General features: G+C 41.0%; 1 pseudogene; it reads right to left on the bottom strand.

Moving 5' to 3' along the window:
• Nucleotides 1–257: 257 nt before the first annotated feature.
• On the bottom strand, nt 258–1,211 carry LOC128588684 (40S ribosomal protein SA-like; annotated as a pseudogene).
• Between the last annotated feature and the right edge of the window lie 7,138 nt (nt 1,212–8,349).

The following is an 8,349-nucleotide window of genomic DNA, read 5'->3' as shown; positions in this document are numbered from 1 at the left end:
ACACATGTAATCATAGCTACTTAGGAGACTGAGGCAAGTGAATGGCTTAAACCTAAGATTTTGAGGTTGCTGTGAGCTATGACACCACGGTACTCTACCAAGGGCAACAAAATGAGACTGTCTCAAAAAAAAAAATCCAGATCAAACATAAATGTGCTCTTTGCATATTTTATAGTTTTTTGGTCTGAGATTTGCTTCTGAGCCAGAATTATAACTTCTGTGGTTATAACCTCCTTATGGGATGGCTTCATTGTTACTTATGCCTGAACCCTTTGGCTTTCATGTTTTTGGGTTTTTTTTAACTGATGTTTATTTTCCGGCAACCTTATTTCCATCTTGTGAAGAGCTTGTGGAAGAACAGCTGAAGACCACTCAGTGGTCCTTCCCACCCATTCGGTGGCCTGAGCAGTGGGAGCTGCAGACCAGTCTCCATGGCAGGCTGGGTGCTCCAGTCTTCAGTGGGGAACTGCTGCCTTGGCACAGGGGGCACTTGCAGCCTTCTGACCAGTCTGCAACCTCAGGGTGAGCAGCAGTAAACTCAGCAGCTGGCGCAGTCCATTCACCCTGAAATTCCTCCTCCGTCACAGCTTTCTCAGTGGCAGCCTGCTCTTCCCTTTTCAATCTCCTCAGGATCTCTGTAGAAGTAGAGGTCAGGCATGACCTCCCACAGGTGTTCACGGAAGAGGGTGCCACGCATGCGGAGAACTTCCCAGGCCGGCGTCCACCACATCAGACGTTCTGAGTGAGCTCCCTTGTTGTTGCAAGGGATGGCGATCTCCACATAACGCAGAGGAGAATCTGTGTTACACAGAGCAACGGAAGGCAGCTTAACATACGATGCCTCTGTGAGAGCGTGCTGGTCGGCCCTGAAATCAGTGACCACTAAAAGATGAGGCTCCTGGAAGGTTCCCTGGATCTGATTGGTGAAGGTTCCAGGAGTGAAGTGGCCAGGAACAGGAGTGGCTCCAGTGGCAGCAGCAAACATGACACTGACATCAGCAGGGTTTCAATGGCAACAATGGCCCGAGCTGCCAACAGAAGCTTCTCCCTGATCCTCTTCAGATTTATGCTGTAGAAGCCATCACTTTTCGTGTATAGATGCACTCTTCCATTTGGAAGTCAAGGTTGGTGCCACCTAAGGGGGTTCCTGCTGCAAGGAATTTGAGGACAGCCTCCTTCTTCATCTGCAGGACATCAAAGAATCTGGACATTGTGAAAGTTTCCTTTAAGTTACAATGAGAATCCAGAACAATGTCATATGGACCCTCCCTGAGCAGCGTGGAAATGCGTTTCTCGTGTTCTTATGTTTGTCCTTTGGTTTAACGGTCCAAACTTAGGGTAACCCCCACTCATAGCTAGCCCATGAGGTTTCCATCACTTCCAGAGCGTTCGTTTTTTATCCATGTCCGTTGGCTCATTTTGCAGCAAAATGAGCTTTGGGCCTTTGAGCTTTCCTGGTCCCCATTCTCCAGTGTAGTAATTTTGCAGCTCCCTGCAGGCACCAGGCACTGGGCAGCAACCTCATCTCCCACCCCTAGATTTGCCCAATCCCACAGAGACGGTCAGCTAGGTTCACTTCAACTCCTTCTTTCTGCTATGTCTATAGATATCTGAAGAGTTTGTGTTTCTTGCTTTTGAGTTTGTGTATATATTTCTTTTTTTCTTTTTCATCCCAGCATTTCTGTGTATGGAGTAGGGCAAAAAAGATTCTACTCAGTTAACTATTTTGACTGAATCCTTTCACATTACTTGTCTTACTTCGGTACAAATGATCTTAAGAAACTAAAAGGTAGCTCTAAAAACAAATATTAACAGTGGCTTACTATATGTTTGCTTTTCTTTTTTGAGACAGTCTCACTCTGTTGTCCCAGGCTTGAGTGCTGTGGTGTCAGTCTAGCTCACAGTAACCTCAAACTCCTGGGAATCCTCTTGCCTCAGCCACCAGAGTAGCTGGGACTAAAGGCACCCACCATAATTTTTCTATTTTTAGCAGAGATGGAGTCTTACTTTTCCTTAGGCTGGTCTCAAAGTTCTGAACTGAAGGGACCCTCATGCCTCAGCCTCCCAGAGTGCGAGGATTGTAGGTATGAGCCACTGCACTTTGCCTGTCTGTCTGCTTTTCAATACTGAAAGTTCTTAGCCATCAGAGCAATGAAAACAAAATCAGAAGAGGTTTTCTTTGTTTGTTATTGTTGTTTTATTCAGAACAAGTAACTTTAGGACTATAATAAAATCTGAAGACGTCCTGTTAAAAATGACAACTATATCATAATACAAGCATATAGAGCATTAGTGTGACAATTATTGATTGGATTCAAACAGAAATTAGTCTGAGGATCAAAAACTTACTGAGATCATTTCATCCTGATCTTATTCATAGTTACGACAAAAAGATAGCAGAATAAAAGCCATTCCTCACATTGATATTAATGCAAGGAGCAATGGCCTTTTGTTTAAGCAATGATGAAGTCATGTCTAGTCCAACAGAAGCCTGCCAATCTCATATTGTAGGCTATGTTTAATCAGGTCTTTGAGTTCAAGTTCACAAATCTTAGAAATTTAATCTAAGATTTACACATTGCTTCAATTTACAGCTTCGAAGTTACCTTCTGGCTTCTTGAAATAATTTGTGTTAAAGGGCATGAGGGCTTTTAAGTCTGCACAAAGTTCATCAAAATTTTCTCAACATTTGATATGAATCAAAAACACATACACTAAGAAAACTTTGACAGTATAATTGCATACTTATAAAACTAGAAAAAAATCAACACATGAGATTAAAGTGAAATCCATACTCAAATCTTGCTGATAAATTGTTATGATCCTTTTGGAAAGTACTATGGCAACACAGGTGGCAAAAACCATAATATTTTTTTCTTTTCCTTTTTTTTTTGAGACGGAGTCTCACTATGTGGTCCTCAGTAGCGTGCTATGGTGTCACAACTCACAGCAACCTCCAACTCTTGGGCTTAAGTGATTATCTTGCCTCAGCCTCCCAAGTAGCTGGGACTACGGGCACCTGCCACAAAGCCCAGCTATTTTCTGTAGCAGTTGTCATTGTTGTTTAGCTGGCCTGGGCCGGGTTTGAACCTGTCAGCTTCAGCGTATGTGCTGGCGCCATAACCACTGTGCTATGGACACCGAGCCATGGCACTCTACTTTTGAAGAGACTTGGCTATTTTTAACTCTGGTTCTACTGTTCCTACTGCTACGAAACTATTTCATTTATGTCTCAAGTTCATATGTCCTCAAAAGAGTATCTGATTGTGTTGGGCATTTCACTCTGCAATATCAAGGTGGTCTTTGTGGGGCAGAGCTTTCACATAAGTCTATATCATAGATCTGAGACCAACATCCAATATCCACAGCCCTGGTCCAACTAGCTGTAGTAAGGATAGCAAAGTCACATGGTACATTTTTTGTCTTTAATCTTGAAGTTACATGATACTTGCAACCTAAGCTATAAAAGAAAAGTTTTCTCAATGAATATTACTTAGGCATACACTTAATACAAGTTGCCCTTAAGTGTCCATTCCTTGATAAAAACAGGACCATATTCTGTTCACCATGATTCATATTTGCAGATAGACTTCTAAAATTAGAAAAGATCATAGCCCAGCAGAGAGATATTTCATTATGTACTAATTACTCAGATACTATAATAAGAAAATCGTGATGCATTCATTTCTCATTTCCCAGACCTTAGTAAATATGTTCCTATTATTATCTCAAACTCTAGCTCTAGAAAAATACTTATCAAATAGGCAGAAAAAGATGCCACAAGAGATTTACTCATCCTGTATAAGAGCAAAATATGTCTAGAAAAAAGTTACCCATGTTATGCATGGACAAGTTGAATAGAAATTTTATGAAAAACATTAAGCATAAACAAGATAAAAGAAAACACACGGAACTATGCAAATAAACTCAGCCAAGAAAACAGCAGTAAGGACAGGGGCCTGGCGTACCACAGGCAGTCTGGAAAACAACACAAAGAATAAAAAAAAGTCACAGCACTTTGTGTTAGCATGTTTATGATAAAATAAAAACTTATTACAAAATGATAAAACAATAAAATGAGATGTGTCAGAAAGAAATTACAGAATTTAGGAAACAAAATTGTATTAGTTAGAATCCCAGCAGGAGCCAAAAACCATACTAGTCACTTTAAAAGAGAGAGTTGAAGAATTAAAAAGGAAAACACTAAGATTATAGATACTATATAGATAGATATAGATACAGATATAGATATATAGATACAGATGATATAAATATAGATATAGGTATAGATATAGATGGAAGAAGGTGACCCCTGGGCCAGAGGAAGAAAGGGAAGAAGTTAGAATAATTAAAACATGGAGGCTTAGAGAGGAACCCCAAGAAACTGAGCATCAGACTACTTGGTGCTAATGCCTCCTAGCACAGAGAAGGGGCTCCATGGGCTTAGGACCCGAACATCTCAGGAAGGGGTGCTGACCAGCTAACTGGGTTTTCTGCAGAGGTATGATGAGGCTGGTTCTGCAAGTGTTAAACAAACTGTAGACAGGATTATGTTGCTGACTGTGCTGCTATTGGATCCAAGTGCTTTAGCCGGGGTTAAAAAGTGAGGCCGGACACTGGAATGAGCAAGAAACTAAGAGGAGAGAAGGGGAGGTCTCTTCTCCCTCCTCCAACCTTTCAGTCTCTCTCTGACATTCCCTATTGGAGCACCTTGCAGACAGCAATTGGCAAAGCATGGTCCCAGCCCCAGTGTCATAAACAAAGAATGTGGAGGAGTGGATGTGGAGCAGAGAGACAACATTTAGTAACTAGCACAAGGATTAAAACATTATCGTTACAAAATTAATAAATAGCCTGGACTTGGTGGCTCACACCTGTAATCCTAGCACTCTGGGAGGTTGAGGTGAGAGGATCCTTGAGCTCGGGAGTTTGGGATCAGCCTGAGCAAGAGTGAGATCCTGTTACTACTAAAAATAGAACATTTCGGCTCTGCACTCTGCCACTCGCAGGAGGTTTGGGGCACTTGACTCCCCTGACCACAAGAAAAAAAAAGAATAAAAGAAAAATAGACAAAGCAGCCAGGCATCATGGCTGCCACCTGGCATCCTAGCTACTGGGAGTCTGAGGCAGGAGGATAGCTTGAACCAGGAGTTTGAGGTTGCTGTGAGCTAGGCTGAGGTCATGGCACTCTAGTCTGAGTGACAGTAAGATTCTGTCTCCAAAGAAAAATTTAATAAGTAAATTTGGAACAGCAAGAAACAGATCTAAGGGCAAGTTCAAGGTTTATTTTGTTCATCACTATACACCCACTGCCTTTCACACTACACGGTCCAATAGATATTGAAAGAAAGAATGAGTCAATGAATAAATGAAGGCTCACTGCCACCAGTGACCCAACTCACATTGTCTCTGTGAAGGCACACTTGATGGTAACATTACATTGTTTGAACTTTTTCACTGTTTCCTTTCACAGTGGCCTCTCCTGTCATGCTGGTGGACACAGTCACTAACAGAATAGTCACCAGTCATAACTGGGCCTGGAATAACCAAAACAGACCATGTCAGAAACTTAGAATCATCCTCTATTATCAATGAAGATACAGAAAAAGTAAAACATGCAGTCTCTGACAACCGTGAAGTGTACACATTCTACAATGTCAGTCATGAATCTTTTTGATACCAAAATTTTTCTGGGATGTTCTTTGCCATTATTCTAATATAAAGCTATTCTCCTTCTTCCCGCGGTGTGATTTACCTCATTTGTTGCTATCTAACTGATATTTTCTCATTCTGTGAAACATTAGCATATCTTCCAGAAGAATCAATAGCAAGCAAGGGTCAAGCCAATACCTTTTAGGGATATTTCTTTTCCTATGTATATTTTTAAGTCTTGTTTTGGGCGTCATTCTTTGCATTCAGGTTCTAAAACGAACTTAGAAATTGGCCCATACAGTATAAACTATCACAATTAAGGGAACTATCACCTTCTCCTTCCCTCTGACAAACTTTCTCTTCCCTGTCCTTTCCTATTTCTCTGTTCTTACTAGAAAGAACTTCTAGAAAGTTCTCCTTTGGCCCTCGGAGTTCTGGGAATGGTGAAGACAGTTATTTAGCATTTTATGGGTACCTCTCCCTTAATTCTTTTTTTTGTTTGTTTTTTGAGACAGAGTCTCGCTTTGTCACCCTCAGCACAGTTGCCGTGGCATCAAAGCTCACAGCAACTCAAACTGTTGGGCTCAAGCGATCCTCTTTCCTCAGTCTCCCAGGTAGCTCGAACTATAGGCACCTGACACAATGCCTGACTATTTTTAGAGACCGGGTCTTGCTTTTGCTCAGGCTGGTCTTGAACTCCTTTGCTCAAGCAATCCATTCACCTGGGCCTCCCAAAATGCTAGGATTACAGGTTTCAGCCACGGCGTCTGGCCCCCCTCTCCCTTAATTCTTAAGTGGACAGGGATTCATGCTACTGAGACTTTCTCTCAAATTTGCCCAATGTGATACCATTGGTACAGATGGTATCATGATGTACTCTCAATTTTTCTGACAGTCCTCAGACTAGCTAAAGGTCCACTGATTACTTACGGTCTGAGGATCACCACTGAAAACCACTATAGTTCACCTTTGAGGACAAGGACTCCATCATGTTCACAGTGTATCCCCAATACTCAGAACAGTGCCTGTAATATATATGCAATGCCCAGTAAATATCCCTTCCCTGTTGGCTGGCAGGGTGGCTCAGGCCTGTAATCCTAGTACTCTGGGAGGCCAAATTGTGTGAATTGCTTGAGCTCAGGAGTTTGAGACCAGCCTGAGCAAAATCAAGACCCCAGCTTTAAAACTAGCCAGGCGTTATGACACCATAACCCAGGGCAACAAAGCGAGACTCTGTCTCAAAAAAAAATTTTTTTTTCTTCCCTCTTATCTTTATTCTTTTACTAGTGGAATTTAAGTTTCATGTGCTAGTTTAGTTTGAGAGTCCTTGAAGGGCAGGGCTTTGAGAAAGCTGTCTTCCAGAGAATTCATAATCCTTTATATCATATATCAAATCAATGAGCTACTCATTTAATGTTTGTTAGTTATTAGATAAAATCCAAGGAAAATAAAAAATAATTTACTATCCCAAATAACATAATTTTTAAAGCTTTAGCAATAAATAAAGTATGAAGAATGTTGAAATAGGAAAATTGTGTGGTAGTTCCTCAAAAAATTAAATACAACATTACCATATAACTTAGTAATTCCACTTCTGGGTATATGCCCCAAAGAATTGACAGCAGGGACCCAAACAGATATTTAAACATCAATGTTCATAGCAGTAGTATGCACAAATAGCAAAACCATGGAAAGCAAACTGTCTATCAATGGAAGCATGGATAAATAAAATGCGATATTTAAAGACAATGGAATATTTTTCAGCTTTAAAAAGAAATGAAATTCTTGGGCAGTGCCTGTGGCTCAAAGGAGTAGGGCACCGGCCCCATATGCCGGAGGTGGCGGGTTCAAACCCAGTCCCGGCCAAAAAAAGGAAGAAAGAAAGAAACAAAATTCTGACATATGCAACAACTTGGAGGATCCCCGAAAACATTATCCTAAGTGAAATAAGCAAGAAACAAAAAGACAAATATTATATGAGGCACCTAGAGTAGTCAAATTCATAGACAGAAAGTAGAATAGTGTTTGCTAGGGGATGGGGGAAGGAGAGAACGGGGAGTTATTGTTTAATAAGTAAGAAATTTCACTTTGAGAAGATGAAAAAGTTCAAGAAATAGATGGTGGTGATGGTTGCACAGCAATGTGAATGTACTTAATGCCACTGAACCATACTCTGGAAATGGTTAAAATAGCAAATTTTTATGCTATACATGTATATATTTTACCACAATAAAAAGAAACTTCTAAAAAATATTGGTCACTAGAAATTATCCTGTCTAATATTGTTTGACCTTTTTATTTGTATCTTTGAACTATGATTAACCCATCTCCCAGTGTTCAAGGGTTCTTAAAGTGTGGTCCAGGGACCCCTAGACGCCTCCAATACCTTCTCAGGAAGCCCTTACGGTAAAACTATTTTCTCAATGATACTATATCATGTGTCTTTTTAAAAATCTTCATTCTTTCTTTTTTTTTTTTTTTTTTTTTTATGGAGACAGAGTTTCACTTTATCACCCTCGGTAGAGTGCCGAGGCGTCACACAGCTCACAGCAACCTCCAACTCCTGGGCCTAGGAGATTCTCCTGCCTCAGCCTCCCAAGTAGCTGGGACTACAGGCGCCCGCCACAACGCCTGGCTATTTTTTGTTGCAGTTTGGCCGGGGTTGGGTTTGAACCCTCCACCCTCGGTATATGGGGC

This window comes from Nycticebus coucang, chromosome 6 (genome assembly GCF_027406575.1).
Source record: "Nycticebus coucang isolate mNycCou1 chromosome 6, mNycCou1.pri, whole genome shotgun sequence".
Classification (NCBI taxonomy): domain Eukaryota; kingdom Metazoa; phylum Chordata; class Mammalia; order Primates; family Lorisidae; genus Nycticebus; species Nycticebus coucang.
Note: the sequence above shows the minus strand (reverse complement) of the source record. Positions and strands in the feature narration are given on the sequence as shown.